The sequence below is a fragment of the Amia ocellicauda genome, unplaced genomic scaffold (genome assembly GCF_036373705.1).
Source record: "Amia ocellicauda isolate fAmiCal2 unplaced genomic scaffold, fAmiCal2.hap1 HAP1_SCAFFOLD_292, whole genome shotgun sequence".
In the NCBI taxonomy this organism is placed as follows: domain Eukaryota; kingdom Metazoa; phylum Chordata; class Actinopteri; order Amiiformes; family Amiidae; genus Amia; species Amia ocellicauda.
The window spans coordinates 720-15,000 of NW_027102857.1; positions in this window are offsets into that span (position 1 = coordinate 720).

Consider the following 14,281-nt stretch of genomic DNA (forward strand, 5'->3'; position numbering starts at 1 on the left):
GGCGTCCGTCCCCACCGGGGAGTTGTGCCCGGGCCCGGGCCTCCTGCCGACGGACCGTGTGGCGCATTGTCCCGACTGCGGACTTTCTCCAGCAAAAAGGCGGAGGTGCAGTACCGCCATTTCGCCACACGAGGGACGGAATGGCACCCAACTGCCCCCTGGTGTCGAAAAAGCGCAAGGGCACCCGGGCCGGTCCGCCCCAGGCAGCGGCCGAGATGCAGCACCGGGGGCCCGGCCTGCCTGCCCTGGAGGTCAGCCTGCCAGCCCTGGAGGTCTGCTATCCAGCCCTGGAGGTCAGCTATCCAGCCCTGGAGGTCTGCCTGCCTGCCTGCCTGCCCTGGAGGTCAGCCTGCCAGCCTGGAGGTCTGCCTGTTAGCCCTGGAGGTCTGCTATCCAGCCCTGGAGGTCTGCTATCCAGCCCTGGTAGCAGCACTGCCAGCCCTGGAGGTCTGCCTGTTAGCCCTGGAGGTCTGCTATCCAGCCCTGGTAGCAGCACTGCCTGCCCTGGAGGTCTGCCTGCCTGCCCTGGAGGTCTGCCTGTTAGCCCTGGAGGTCAGCCTGTTAGCCCTGGAGGTCTGCTATCCAGCCCTGGAGGTCAGCTATCCAGCCCTGGAGGTCTGCCTGCCTGCCTGCCTGCCCTGGAGGTCAGCCTGCCAGCCCTGGAGGTCTGCCTTCCAGCCCTGGAGGTCTGCCTGCCTGCCCTGGCAGCAGCACTGCCTGCCCTGGTAGCAGCACTGCCTGCCCTGGAGGTCTGCCTGCCTGCCCTGGAGGTCTGCCTGTTAGCCCTGGAGGTCAGCCTGTTAGCCCTGGAGGTCTGCTATCCAGCCCTGGAGGTCAGCTATCCAGCCCTGGAGGTCTGCTATCCAGCCCTGGAGGTCTGCCTGCCTGCCTGCCTGCCCTGGAGGTCAGCCTGCCAGCCCTGGAGGTCTGCCTTCCAGCCCTGGAGGACAGCCTGCCTGCCCTGGTAGCAGCACTGCCTGCCTTCCAGCCCTGGAGGTCTGCCTGTTAGCCCTGGAGGTCTGCTATCCAGCCCTGGTAGCAGCACTGCCTGCCCTGGAGGTCTGCCTGCCTGCCTTCCAGCCCTGGAGGTCTGCTATCCAGCCCTGGAGGTCTGCCTGCCTGCCATCCAGCCCTGGAGGTCTGCTATCCAGCCCTGGTAGCAGCACTGCCTGCCCTGGAGGTCTGCCTTCCAGCCCTGGTAGCAGCACTGCCTGCCCTGGTAGCAGCACTGCCTGCCCTGGAGGTCTGCTATCCAGCCCTGGAGGTCTGCCTGCCTGCCTGTTAGCCCTGGAGGTCTGCTATCCAGCCCTGGAGGTCTGCCTGCCTGCCTGTTAGCCCTGGAGGTCTGCTATCCAGCCCTGGAGGTCTGCCTGCCTGCCCTGGAGGTCTGCCTGCCTGCCATCCAGCCCTGGAGGTCTGCTATCCTGCCCTGGAGGTCTGCTATCCAGCCCTGGTAGCAGCACTGCCTGCCCTGGAGGTCTGCTATCCAGCCCTGGAGGTCTGCCTGCCTGCCCTGGAGGTCTGCCTGCCTGCCCTGGAGGTCTGCCTGTTAGCCCTGGAGGTCTGCTATCCAGCCCTGGAGGTCTGCCTGCCAGCCCTGGAGGTCTGCTATCCAGCCCTGGAGGTCTGCCTGCCTGCCATCCAGCCCTGGAGGTCTGCTATCCTGCCCTGGAGGTCTGCTATCCAGCCCTGGAGGTCTGCCTGCCTGCCTGCCAGCCCTGGAGGTCTGCTATCCAGCCCTGGAGGTCTGCCTGCCTGCCCTGGAGGTCTGCTATCCAGCCCTGGAGGTCTGCTATCCAGCCCTGGTAGCAGCACTGCCTGCCCTGGAGGTCTGCCTTCCAGCCCTGGTAGCAGCACTGCCTGCCCTGGTAGCAGCACTGCCTGCCCTGGAGGTCTGCTATCCAGCCCTGGAGGTCTGCCTGCCTGCCTGTTAGCCCTGGAGGTCTGCTATCCAGCCCTGGAGGTCTGCCTGCCTGCCTGTTAGCCCTGGAGGTCTGCTATCCAGCCCTGGAGGTCTGCCTGCCTGCCCTGGAGGTCTGCCTGCCTGCCATCCAGCCCTGGAGGTCTGCTATCCTGCCCTGGAGGTCTGCTATCCAGCCCTGGTAGCAGCACTGCCTGCCCTGGAGGTCTGCTATCCAGCCCTGGAGGTCTGCCTGCCTGCCCTGGAGGTCTGCCTGCCTGCCCTGGAGGTCTGCCTGTTAGCCCTGGAGGTCTGCTATCCAGCCCTGGAGGTCTGCCTGCCTGCCATCCAGCCCTGGAGGTCTGCTATCCAGCCCTGGTAGCAGCACTGCCTGCCCTGGAGGTCTGCCTGCCTGCCCTGGCAGCAGCACTGCCTGCCCTGGTAGCAGCACTGCCTGCCCTGGAGGTCTGCTATCCAGCCCTGGAGGTCTGCTATCCAGCCCTGGAGGTCTGCCTGTTAGCCCTGGAGGTCTGCTATCCAGCCCTGGAGGTCTGCCTGCCTGCCCTGGCAGCAGCACTGCCTGCCCTGGAGGTCTGCCTGCCTGCCCTGGTAGCAGCACTGCCTGCCCTGGAGGTCAGCCTGTTAGCCCTGGAGGTCTGCTATCCAGCCCTGGAGGTCTGCCTGCCTGCCTGTTAGCCCTGGAGGTCAGCCTGTTAGCCCTGGAGGTCTGCTATCCAGCCCTGGAGGTCTGCCTGCCTGCCATCCAGCCCTGGAGGTCTCCCTGCCTGCCCTGGCAGCAGCACTGCCTGCCCTGGTAGCAGCACTGCCTGCCCTGGAGGTCTGCCTGCCTGCCCTGGAGTCTGCCTGCCTGCCCTGGAGGTCTGCCTGTTAGCCCTGGAGGTCTGCCTGTTAGCCCTGGAGGTCTGCCTGTTAGCCCTGGAGGTCTGCCTGCTGCCCTGGCAGCAGCACTGCCTGCCCTGGTAGCAGCACTGCCTGCCCTGGAGGTCTGCCTGCCTGCCCTGGAGGTCTGCCTGTTAGCCCTGGAGGTCAGCCTGTTAGCCCTGGAGGTCTGCTATCCAGCCCTGGAGGTCAGCTATCCAGCCCTGGAGGTCTGCTATCCAGCCCTGGAGGTCTGCCTGCCTGCCTGCCTGCCCTGGAGGTCAGCCTGCCAGCCCTGGAGGTCTGCCTTCCAGCCCTGGAGGACAGCCTGCCTGCCCTGGTAGCAGCACTGCCTGCCTTCCAGCCCTGGAGGTCTGCCTGTTAGCCCTGGAGGTCTGCTATCCAGCCCCTGGTAGCAGCACTGCCTGCCCTGGAGGTCTGCCTGCCTGCCTTCCAGCCCTGGAGGTCTGCTATCCAGCCCTGGAGGTCTGCCTGCCTGCCATCCAGCCCTGGAGGTCTGCTATCCAGCCCTGGTAGCAGCACTGCCTGCCCTGGAGGTCTGCTATCCAGCCCTGGAGGACAGCCTGCCTGCCCTGGTAGCAGCACTGCCTGCCCTGGAGGTCAGCCTGTTAGCCCTGGAGGTCTGCCTGCCTGCCCTGGGAGGCAGCCTGTTAGCCCTGGAGGTCTGCCTGCCTGCCATCCAGCCCTGGCAGCAGCACTGCCTGCCCTGGTAGCAGCACTGCCTGCCCTGGAGGTCTGCTATCCAGCCCTGGTAGCAGCACTGCCTGCCCTGGAGGTCTGCCTGCCTGCCTGCCAGCCCTGGAGGTCTGCCTGTTAGCCCTGGAGGTCTGCTATCCAGCCCTGGAGGACAGCCTGCCTGCCCTGGTAGCAGCACTGCCTGCCCTGGAGGTCAGCCTGTTAGCCCTGGAGGTCTGCCTGCCTGCCCTGGAGGTCAGCCTGTTAGCCCTGGAGGTCTGCCTGCCTGCCATCCAGCCCTGGCAGCAGCACTGCCTGCCCTGGTAGCAGCACTGCCTGCCCTGGAGGTCTGCTATCCAGCCCTGGTAGCAGCACTGCCTGCCCTGGAGGTCAGCCTGTTAGCCCTGGAGGTCTGCTATCCAGCCCTGGAGGTCTGCCTGCCTGCCTGTTAGCCCTGGAGGTCAGCCTGTTAGCCCTGGAGGTCTGCTATCCAGCCCTGGAGGTCTGCCTGCCTGCCATCCAGCCCTGGAGGTCTCCCTGCCTGCCCTGGCAGCAGCACTGCCTGCCCTGGTAGCAGCACTGCCTGCCCTGGAGGTCTGCCTGCCTGCCCTGGAGGTCTGCCTGCCTGCCCTGGAGGTCTGCCTGTTAGCCCTGGAGGTCTGCCTGTTAGCCCTGGAGGTCTGCCTGTTAGCCCTGGAGGTCTGCCTGCCTGCCCTGGCAGCAGCACTGCCTGCCCTGGTAGCAGCACTGCCTGCCCTGGAGGTCTGCCTGCCTGCCCTGGAGGTCTGCCTGTTAGCCCTGGAGGTCAGCCTGTTAGCCCTGGAGGTCTGCTATCCAGCCCTGGAGGTCAGCTATCCAGCCCTGGAGGTCTGCTATCCAGCCCTGGAGGTCTGCCTGCCTGCCTGCCTGCCCTGGAGGTCAGCCTGCCAGCCCTGGAGGTCTGCCTTCCAGCCCTGGAGGACAGCCTGCCTGCCCTGGTAGCAGCACTGCCTGCCTTCCAGCCCTGGAGGTCTGCCTGTTAGCCCTGGAGGTCTGCTATCCAGCCCTGGTAGCAGCACTGCCTGCCCTGGAGGTCTGCCTGCCTGCCTTCCAGCCCTGGAGGTCTGCTATCCAGCCCTGGAGGTCTGCCTGCCTGCCATCCAGCCCTGGAGGTCTGCTATCCAGCCCTGGTAGCAGCACTGCCTGCCCTGGAGGTCTGCTATCCAGCCCTGGAGGACAGCCTGCCTGCCCTGGTAGCAGCACTGCCTGCCCTGGAGGTCTGCTATCCAGCCCTGGAGGACAGCCTGCCTGCCCTGGTAGCAGCACTGCCTGCCCTGGAGGTCAGCCTGCCTGCCCTGGAGGTCAGCCTGCCAGCCCTGGCAGCAGCACGGCCTACCTGCCTGCCTGCCCTGGAGGTCTGCCTGCCTGCCTGCCCTGGAGGTCAGCCTTCCAGCCCTGGCAGCAGCACGGCCTACCTGCCTGCCAGCCTGCCCTCCCCAGCCACACAGCCCTGCCTGCCTGCCTGCCAGCCCTGGAGGTCAGCCTGTTAGCCCTGGAGGTCTGCCTGCCTGTCTGCCTGCCTGCCTGCCTTGCCCTGGAGGTCAGCCTGCCTGCCCTGGAGGTCTGCTATCCAGCCCTGGTAGCAGCACTGCCTGCCCTGGAGGTCAGCCTGTTAGCCCTGGAGGTCTGCCTGCCTGCCCTGGTAGCAGCACTGCCTGCCTGCCTGCCCTGGAGGTCTGCCTGCCTGCCTGCCTGCCCTGGAGGTCAGCCTGCCTGCCCTGGAGGTCTGCCTGCCTGCCCTGGTAGCAGCACTGCCTGCCCTGGAGGTCAGCCTGCCTGCCCTGGAGGTCAGCCTGCCAGCCCTGGCAGCAGCACGGCCTACCTGCCTGCCTGCCCTGGAGGTCTGCCTGCCTGCCTGCCCTGGAGGTCAGCCTTCCAGCCCTGGCAGCAGCACGGCCTACCTGCCTGCCAGCCTGCCCTCCCCAGCCACACAGCCCTGCCTGCCTGCCTGCCAGCCCTGGAGGTCTCCCTGCCAGCCCTGGAGGTCTGCCTGCCTGCCTGCCTGCCTGCCCTGGAGGTCTGCCATCCTGCCTTCCAGCCCTGGAGGTCAGCCTGCCAGCCCTGGAGGTCAGCCTGTTAGCCCTGGAGGTCTGCCTGCCTGCCTGCCTGCCTGCCCTGGAGGTCAGCCTGCCAGCCCTGGAGGTCTGCCTGCCTGCCTGCCTGCCCTGGAGGTCAGCCTGCCAGCCCTGGCAGCAGCACGGCCTACCTGCCTGCCTGCCCTGGAGGTCTGCCTGCCTGCCTGCCTGCCTGCCCTGGAGGTCTGCCTGCCTGCCTGCCTGCCCTGGAGGTCAGCCTGCCTGCCCTGGAGGTCTGCCTGCCTGCCCTGGTAGCAGCACTGCCTGCCCTGGAGGTCAGCCTGCCTGCCCTGGAGGTCAGCCTGCCAGCCCTGGCAGCAGCACGGCCTACCTGCCTGCCTGCCCTGGAGGTCTGCCTGCCTGCCTGCCCTGGAGGTCAGCCTTCCAGCCCTGGCAGCAGCACGGCCTACCTGCCTGCCAGCCTGCCCTCCCCAGCCACACAGCCCTGCCTGCCTGCCTGCCAGCCCTGGAGGTCTCCCTGCCAGCCCTGGAGGTCTGCCTGCCTGCCTGCCTGCCTGCCCTGGAGGTCTGCCATCCTGCCTTCCAGCCCTGGAGGTCAGCCTGCCAGCCCTGGAGGTCAGCCTGTTAGCCCTGGAGGTCTGCCTGCCTGCCTGCCTGCCTGCCCTGGAGGTCAGCCTGCCAGCCCTGGAGGTCTGCCTGCCTGCCTGCCTGCCCTGGAGGTCAGCCTGCCAGCCCTGGCAGCAGCACGGCCTACCTGCCTGCCTGCCCTGGAGGTCTGCCTGCCTGCCTGCCTGCCTGCCCTGGAGGTCTGCCTGCCTGCCTGCCTGCCCTGGAGGTCAGCCTGCCTGCCCTGGAGGTCTGCCTGCCTGCCCTGGTAGCAGCACTGCCTGCCCTGGAGGTCAGCCTGCCTGCCCTGGAGGTCAGCCTGCCAGCCCTGGCAGCAGCACGGCCTACCTGCCTGCCTGCCCTGGAGGTCTGCCTGCCTGCCTGCCCTGGAGGTCAGCCTTCCAGCCCTGGCAGCAGCACGGCCTACCTGCCTGCCAGCCTGCCCTCCCCAGCCACACAGCCCTGCCTGCCTGCCTGCCAGCCCTGGAGGTCTCCCTGCCAGCCCTGGAGGTCTGCCTGCCTGCCTGCCTGCCTGCCCTGGAGGTCTGCCATCCTGCCTTCCAGCCCTGGAGGTCAGCCTGCCAGCCCTGGAGGTCAGCCTGTTAGCCCTGGAGGTCTGCCTGCCTGCCTGCCTGCCTGCCCTGGAGGTCAGCCTGCCAGCCCTGGAGGTCTGCCTGCCTGCCTGCCTGCCCTGGAGGTCAGCCTGCCAGCCCTGGCAGCAGCACGGCCTACCTGCCTGCCTGCCCTGGAGGTCTGCCTGCCTGCCTGCCTGCCTGCCCTGGAGGTCTGCCTGCCTGCCTGCCTGCCCTGGAGGTCAGCCTGCCTGCCCTGGAGGTCTGCCTGCCTGCCCTGGTAGCAGCACTGCCTGCCCTGGAGGTCAGCCTGCCTGCCCTGGAGGTCAGCCTGCCAGCCCTGGCAGCAGCACGGCCTACCTGCCTGCCTGCCCTGGAGGTCTGCCTGCCTGCCTGCCCTGGAGGTCAGCCTTCCAGCCCTGGCAGCAGCACGGCCTACCTGCCTGCCAGCCTGCCCTCCCCCAGCCACACAGCCCTGCCTGCCTGCCTGCCAGCCCTGGAGGTCTCCCCTGCCAGCCCTGGAGGTCTGCCTGCCTGCCTGCCTGCCTGCCCTGGAGGTCTGCCATCCTGCCTTCCAGCCCTGGAGGTCAGCCTGCCAGCCCTGGAGGTCAGCCTGTTAGCCCTGGAGGTCTGCCTGCCTGCCTGCCTGCCTGCCCTGGAGGTCAGCCTGCCAGCCCTGGAGGTCTGCCTGCCTGCCTGCCTGCCCTGGAGGTCAGCCTGCCAGCCCTGGCAGCAGCACGGCCTACCTGCCTGCCTGCCCTGGAGGTCTGCCTGCCTGCCTGCCTGCCTGCCCTGGAGGTCTGCCTGCCCTGCCTGCCTGCCCTGGAGGTCAGCCTGCCTGCCCTGGAGGTCTGCCTGCCTGCCCTGGTAGCAGCACTGCCTGCCCTGGAGGTCAGCCTGCCTGCCCTGGAGGTCAGCCTGCCAGCCCTGGCAGCAGCACGGCCTACCTGCCTGCCTGCCCTGGAGGTCTGCCTGCCTGCCTGCCCTGGAGGTCAGCCTTCCAGCCCTGGCAGCAGCACGGCCTACCTGCCTGCCAGCCTGCCCTCCCCAGCCACACAGCCCTGCCTGCCTGCCTGCCAGCCCTGGAGGTCTCCCTGCCAGCCCTGGAGGTCTGCCTGCCTGCCTGCCTGCCTGCCCTGGAGGTCTGCCATCCTGCCTTCCAGCCCTGGAGGTCAGCCTGCAGCCCTGGAGGTCAGCCTGTTAGCCCTGGAGGTCTGCCTGCCTGCCTGCCTGCCTGCCCTGGAGGTCAGCCTGCCAGCCCTGGAGGTCTGCCTGCCTGCCTGCCTGCCCTGGAGGTCAGCCTGCCAGCCCTGGCAGCAGCACGGCCTACCTGCCTGCCTGCCCTGGAGGTCTGCCTGCCTGCCTGCCTGCCTGCCCTGGAGGTCTGCCTGCCTGCCTGCCTGCCCTGGAGGTCAGCCTGCCTGCCCTGGAGGTCTGCCTGCCTGCCCTGGTAGCAGCACTGCCTGCCCTGGAGGTCAGCCTGCCTGCCCTGGAGGTCAGCCTGCCAGCCCTGGCAGCAGCACGGCCTACCTGCCTGCCTGCCCTGGAGGTCTGCCTGCCTGCCTGCCCTGGAGGTCAGCCTTCCAGCCCTGGCAGCAGCACGGCCTACCTGCCTGCCAGCCTGCCCTCCCCAGCCACACAGCCCTGCCTGCCTGCCTGCCAGCCCTGGAGGTCTCCCTGCCAGCCCTGGAGGTCTGCCTGCCTGCCTGCCTGCCTGCCCTGGAGGTCTGCCATCCTGCCTTCCAGCCCTGGAGGTCAGCCTGCCAGCCCTGGAGGTCAGCCTGTTAGCCCTGGAGGTCTGCCTGCCTGCCTGCCTGCCTGCCCTGGAGGTCAGCCTGCCAGCCCTGGAGGTCTGCCTGCCTGCCTGCCTGCCCTGGAGGTCAGCCTGCCAGCCCTGGCAGCAGCACGGCCTACCTGCCTGCCTGCCCTGGAGGTCTGCCTGCCTGCCTGCCTGCCTGCCCTGGAGGTCTGCCTGCCTGCCTGCCTGCCCTGGAGGTCAGCCTGCCTGCCCTGGAGGTCTGCCTGCCTGCCCTGGTAGCAGCACTGCCTGCCCTGGAGGTCAGCCTGCCTGCCCTGGAGGTCAGCCTGCCAGCCCTGGCAGCAGCACGGCCTACCTGCCTGCCTGCCCTGGAGGTCTGCCTGCCTGCCTGCCCTGGAGGTCAGCCTTCCAGCCCTGGCAGCAGCACGGCCTACCTGCCTGCCAGCCTGCCCTCCCCAGCCACACAGCCCTGCCTGCCTGCCTGCCAGCCCTGGAGGTCTCCCTGCCAGCCCTGGAGGTCTGCCTGCCTGCCTGCCTGCCTGCCCTGGAGGTCTGCCATCCTGCCTTCCAGCCCTGGAGGTCAGCCTGCCAGCCCTGGAGGTCAGCCTGTTAGCCCTGGAGGTCTGCCTGCCTGCCTGCCTGCCTGCCCTGGAGGTCAGCCTGCCAGCCCTGGAGGTCTGCCTGCCTGCCTGCCTGCCCTGGAGGTCAGCCTGCCAGCCCTGGCAGCAGCACGGCCTACCTGCCTGCCTGCCCTGGAGGTCTGCCTGCCTGCCTGCCTGCCTGCCCTGGAGGTCTGCCTGCCTGCCTGCCTGCCCTGGAGGTCAGCCTGCCTGCCCTGGAGGTCTGCCTGCCTGCCCTGGTAGCAGCACTGCCTGCCCTGGAGGTCAGCCTGCCTGCCCTGGAGGTCAGCCTGCCAGCCCTGGCAGCAGCACGGCCTACCTGCCTGCCTGCCCTGGAGGTCTGCCTGCCTGCCTGCCCTGGAGGTCAGCCTTCCAGCCCTGGCAGCAGCACGGCCTACCTGCCTGCCAGCCTGCCCTCCCCAGCCACACAGCCCTGCCTGCCTGCCTGCCAGCCCTGGAGGTCTCCCTGCCAGCCCTGGAGGTCTGCCTGCCTGCCTGCCTGCCTGCCCTGGAGGTCTGCCATCCTGCCTTCCAGCCCTGGAGGTCAGCCTGCCAGCCCTGGAGGTCAGCCTGTTAGCCCTGGAGGTCTGCCTGCCTGCCTGCCTGCCTGCCCTGGAGGTCAGCCTGCCAGCCCTGGAGGTCTGCCTGCCTGCCTGCCTGCCCTGGAGGTCAGCCTGCCAGCCCTGGCAGCAGCACGGCCTACCTGCCTGCCTGCCCTGGAGGTCTGCCTGCCTGCCTGCCTGCCTGCCCTGGAGGTCTGCCTGCCTGCCTGCCTGCCCCGGAGGTCAGCCCCAGGCAGCCGGGTGGCCTGCCTGCTGCTGCTAGGCCGCTGCCCCGAGCCGCCGACCCCATCGACAGGAACACGAGAGAGTTTACAAGCGAGAGGAGGCCACATATTCGACACCTTTCGTGCTCGTTTTAGTCTCCAGTCTGTTTTGACGTGTGTTATTCTGAATCTGCTGCTTTAACTCAAGGGATTCTGTCGCGATTGATGCCTTGTCCTTCGCTGTATGTTTGCACTGGTGTTGTAAGTCGCCCTCTGTAAGATCATCATTTATTATCTGCCAAGAAATAAAGATCATCATAATGTTCCCCAACTTTCAGCTTCTGGGGAGTTTGTTCCAGAGTGTGACGACTCTCTCTCTATCTCCATCTCTCTCTCTATCTCCATCTCTCTCTATCTCCATCTCTCTCTATCTCCATCTCTCTATCTCCACCTCTCTCTCCCTCTCCACCTCTCTCTCTCTCTATCTCTCCCTCTCTCTCACTGTGTGTGTGTGTGTGTGTGTGTGTGTGTGTGTGTGTGTGTGTGTGTGTGTGTGTGTGTGTGTGTGTGTACAGCAGTGTCCCTAGACGAGAGAGAGATCCCTAGACGGGGAAATTACTTTCAAACTGCAGTACCGAAATGTGTCCGTTAGATGGCAGCATGCACCAAGGAATGAAGGAAAGTGCAAAACAAAATGAAAAGGCACATCGCCTGGGCGAAAAATAATCGTAACAAATCAACGGGGGCATTTCTCGGAAAACTAACACCGGGGCAGTGCTCAGGGGGGTCCCACCTCGTGGCCACCCGGTTTGGGGGGCGATCGGGGCCGGTTCCGAAAATCGCTAAATCTCCCATAGCCAGCCCACGCTCCATCCGATAGAGCAATGCCGGGCGGCCGGCCGGCAACTACGGATCATAACAAATCAACGGGGGCATTTCTCCGAAAACTAACACCGGGGCAGTGCTCAGGGGGGTCCCACCTCGTGGCCACCCGGTTTGGGGGGCCATCGGGGCCGGTTCCGAAAATCGCTAAATCTCCCATAGCCAGCCCACGCTCCATCCGATAGAGCAATGCCGGGCGGCCGGCCGGCAACTACGGATCATAACAAATCAACGGGGGCATTTCTCCGAAAACTAACACCGGGGCAGTGCTCAGGGGGGTCCCACCTCGTGGCCACCCGGTTTGGGGGGCCATCGGGGCCGGTTCCGAAAATCGCTAAATCTCCCATAGCCAGCCCACGCTCCATCCGATAGAGCAATGCCGGGCGGCCGGCCGGCAACTACGGATCATAACAAATCAACGGGGGCATTTCTCGGAAAACTAACACCGCGGCAGTGCTCAGGGGGGTCCCACCTCGTGGCCACCCGGTTTGGGGGGCCATCGGGGCCGGCTGAAGAATCGCCCATACTCTGCCATAGGCAGCCCACGGTCCATCCGATCAGAGCAATGCCGGGCGGCCGGCAACCTATGGATCATAACACATCAACGGAGGCATGATAAGAGCATCTTTTATTATCTGCCAAGAAATATAGACCATCACAATGTTCCCCAACTTTCAGCTTCTACCACATCGCTGGGGAGTTTATTCCACTGTGTGACTACTCTCTCTCTATCTCTCTCTCTCTCTCTCTCTCTCTCTGTGTGTGTGTGTGTGTGTGTGTGTGTGTGTGTGTGTGTGTGTGTGTACAGCAGTGTCTCCGGTTTTCCTTTTGGAATGCCTTGAAGCCGGGGGGGCTTTGCACTCATGAGAACATAGGGTGTCCTTGCCCTCCTTTCGCAGCCCAGGGCATTGAGAGATCCCTAGACGGGGAAATTACTTTCAAACTGCAGTACCGAAATGTGTCCGTTAGATGGTAGCATGCACCAAGGAATGAAGGAAAGTGCAAAACAAAATGAAAAGGCACATCGCCTGGGCGAAAAATAATCATAACAAATCAACGGGGGCATTTCTCGGAAAACTAACACCGGGGCAGTGCTCAGGGGGGTCCCACCTCGTGGCCACCCGGTTTGGGGGGCGATCGGGGCCGGTTCCGAAAATCGCTAAATCTCCCATAGCCAGCCCACGCTCCATCCGATAGAGCACTGCCGGGCGGCCGGCCGGCAACTACGGATCATAACAAATCAACGGGGGCATTTCTCGGAAAACTAACACCGGGGCAGTGCTCAGGGGGGTCCCACCTCGTGGCCACCCGGTTTGGGGGGCGATCGGGGCCGGTTCCGAAAATCGCTAAATCTCCCATAGCCAGCCCACGCTCCATCCGATAGAGCACTGCCGGGCGGCCGGCCGGCAACTACGGATCATAACAAATCAACGGGGGCATTTCTCGGAAAACTAACACCGGGGCAGTGCTCAGGGGGGTCCCACCTCGTGGCCACCCGGGTCTGGGACCGATGGGAGCACTTTAAAATTTTCGAGTCAGGGGACCAGACGGCCGAGTGAAAAACTTTGAAAAATATTCTATCTCCTCACTCCCATTGACTTTACATTAGGGCGACCAGGCGGCCGGCGGAAAAAAAATCATAACAAATCAACGGGGGCATTTCTCCGAAAACTAACACCGGGGCTGTGCTCAGGGGGCTCCCAGCTATCAGCCACCCTATCCCGGGACCGATGGGAGCACTTTAAAATTTTCGAGTCAGGGGACCAGACGGCCGAGTGAAAAACTTTGAAAAATATTCTATCTCCTCACTCCCATTGACTTTACATTAGGGCGACCAGGCGGCCGGCGGAAAAAAAATCATAACAAATCAACGGGGGCATTTCTCCGAAAACTAACACCGGGGCTGTGCTCAGGGGGCTCCCAGCTATCAGCCACCCTATCCCGGGACCGATGGGAGCACTTTAAAATTTTCGAGTCAGGGGACCAGACGGCCGAGTGAAAAACTTTGAAAAATATTCTATCTCCTCACTCCCATTGACTTTACATTAGGGCGACCAGGCGGCCGGCGGAAAAAAAATCATAACAAATCAACGGGGGCATTTCTCCGAAAACTAACACCGGGGCTGTGCTCAGGGGGCTCCCAGCTATCAGCCACCCTATCCCGGGACCGATGGGAGCACTTTAAAATTTTCGAGTCAGGGGACCAGACGGCCGAGTGAAAAACTTTGAAAAATATTCTATCTCCTCACTCCCATTGACTTTACATTAGGGCGACCAGGCGGCCGGCGGAAAAAAAATCATAACAAATCAACGGGGGCATTTCTCCGAAAACTAACACCGGGGCTGTGCTCAGGGGGCTCCCAGCTATCAGCCACCCTATCCCGGGACCGATGGGAGCACTTTAAAATTTTCGAGTCAGGGGACCAGACGGCCGAGTGAAAAACTTTGAAAAATATTCTATCTCCTCACTCCCATTGACTTTACATTAGGGCGACCAGGCGGCCGGCGGAAAAAAAATCATAACAAATCAACGGGGGCATTTCTCCGAAAACTAACACCGGGGCTGTGCTCAGGGGGCTCCCAGCTATCAGCCACCCTATCCCGGGACCGATGGGAGCACTTTAAAATTTTCGAGTCAGGGGACCAGACGGCCGAGTGAAAAACTTTGAAAAATATTCTATCTCCTCACTCCCATTGACTTTACATTAGGGCGACCAGGCGGCCGGCGGAAAAAAAATCATAACAAATCAACGGAGGCATTTCTCCGAAAACTAACACCGGGGCAGTGCTCAGGGGGCTCCCAGCTATCAGCCCCCCGGGTCTGGGGGCATTGTTTTTCTTTTTAATCATTTTGAGCATTTCCCCCAGTTTAGAGATGTGTGCCCCTAGACAACCCATTGAGAATAACTATGAAATGTTCTGAAGTTTTGATTTTCAAATGTCGGTGAAAATTGAAAAACGTCATATATTCTTCAAAGGAAGCATGGGGCGATGGTAGGGAGAGTCCCCGCAGCGTGCCTCGGCGGCGATGGGAGCGTTTTCGATGTCCCCGCCCCCCCCCCCATAGGGATAGAAGGGGAGTTAGGTGACCAGGCGTCCCGGGTCCCAAAAATCGAAAAATTAATATAGAATGCTTTTTAATCCAGAAATAAAGTAGGGGGCAGTCCTGGTGAGAGTCCCAGCCACAGCCCCAGTGTGTTTTGGAGCCGTTTGGGGCCGGGTGAAAAACTTTGAAAAATGTTCTATCTCCTCACTCCCATTGACTTTACATTAGGGCGACCAGGCGGCCGGCGGAAAAAAAATCATAACAAATCAACGGAGGCATTTCTCCGAAAACTAACACCGGGGCAGTGCTCAGGGGGCTCCCAGCTATCAGCCACCCTATCCCGGGACCGATGGGAGCACTTTAAAATTTTCGAGTTAGGGGACCAGGCGGCCGAGTGAAAAACTTTGAAAAATTTTCTATCTCCTCACTCCCATTGACTTTGCATTAGGGCGACCAGGCGGCCGGCGGAAAAAAAATCAT